This window comes from Ictidomys tridecemlineatus, chromosome 8, assembly GCF_052094955.1.
Source record: "Ictidomys tridecemlineatus isolate mIctTri1 chromosome 8, mIctTri1.hap1, whole genome shotgun sequence".
NCBI classification, from domain to species: domain Eukaryota; kingdom Metazoa; phylum Chordata; class Mammalia; order Rodentia; family Sciuridae; genus Ictidomys; species Ictidomys tridecemlineatus.
Window position 1 is genome coordinate 116,639,005 of NC_135484.1, and position 1,531 is coordinate 116,640,535.

Genomic DNA, 1,531 nt, shown 5'->3' on the forward strand with positions numbered 1-1,531 from the left:
AGCCAGTGAAATGTGAATTGAAGTGACAAACAGAACTTCAAGACAGAAGCATTAAGAGCCCCTAAAGGATCTGCCACTTCTTTTCCCTGGACACAGTGTGTTGATGCCGCACAGGCTGTCCCCTCAACCTGGGTCCCAGGGTGACAACATGGAGCAGAACCCCCCGCTGCCCCACAAGGTAGTGATGTGAACAAGAAACCAATCTATATTACTACCATGAGCCTGGGATTGTTTGTTACTGTAGCAATGGCTAGCCCATGCTGACTAAAAGTAACTGTCACCTTGTCTTCCCTGAAGGAAGGACAAACGGGTAACTGTGCAGTAGGGGAGACATGGGAACATGCCTGAATTCTCATACTCCAACATCCAGTGCCTGGAGGCTGGGGGAGTAGACTAGAAGAGTCAAGAAGTTCTGACCAGGACACGGTGGCACACACCTGTAATCCCAGCAGCTCGGGAAGCTGAGGCAGGAGGATTGTGAGTTCAAAGCCAGCCTCAGCAAAAGCGAGGTGCTAAGCAACTCAGTGAGACCTTGTCTGTAAATAAAACACACAATAGGGCTGGGGATGGGACTCAGTGGTCAAATGACCCTGAGTTCAAACCCTGGTACCAAAAAAAAAAAAAAAAAAAATCTGACCAGCCCTGGGTTTTTTGTTTGTTTTGTTTTGTTTTTAGTTTTGATTTTGGCTCTGCTAGTCCTTGTGCAGAGATCGGGACAGCATCTGGTAAGCTCTGTAGTAAGGGTTGAAGCTGGATCTTTCTAATCTGTCTGTGCAATGACTACCAAGACAAGGCCCAGGTCCCCTGAAGAGAAGGATCAGAGGAGCAGCGCCCAGCAGGTACATGGACCAGGCAGTGTCCTCACCCTGTGAGAGGTAGAGCTTGTTCTCCCATCAGCCACAAAGGGGAGTGGGGCTGCAGTTCCAGCAAAGCCGAGACACAAGGGTGGCTCTGTAATGAAGAAGCCAGAGGGCCATGGCCAGGCCAGGTCTGCTTAAACGGCAGTGCGTGGCAGTCCCCGAGTGTCCCATCCCCCACAGGGACATTGCACACAACTGCTGAGCGCTGGGTCCCCAGGATCTCCAGTGGGATCTGGAAGGTACAGGGGTGATGAGCTTGGGCAGAGGAAAGGAAGAGTGTGTGTGGGTGTGTGTGTGTGTGTGTGTGTGTGTGTGTGTGTGTGTGCGTGCGCATGCACAAGCTCCAGCCACCAAGCAGGGGGAGGGGCTTCCTCTGAGACAAACACGCTCCATGTACTTTATCAAATTTGCAGATGCCACACAGCTGGGGGGATGATGGCAAATTCGCCAGATGACAGAGCTGGAGTCTAAAGAGAAGTTGACAGGCTGGAGCGACGGGGTGGATCTAACGAGATGAAACTTAACAGGGACAAACGTGTTTATTTCGTCTCATTTACTTATTTGGGCCCCATCTCCATGTGCAGAGGAATGGGGAGGAAGGAGGCTCCCAGGGGGAAGGAAGTGGAAGTCCCTCTCGTGGGGCCCTGCCTGCCTTCTCAGCCCTTCCAGAA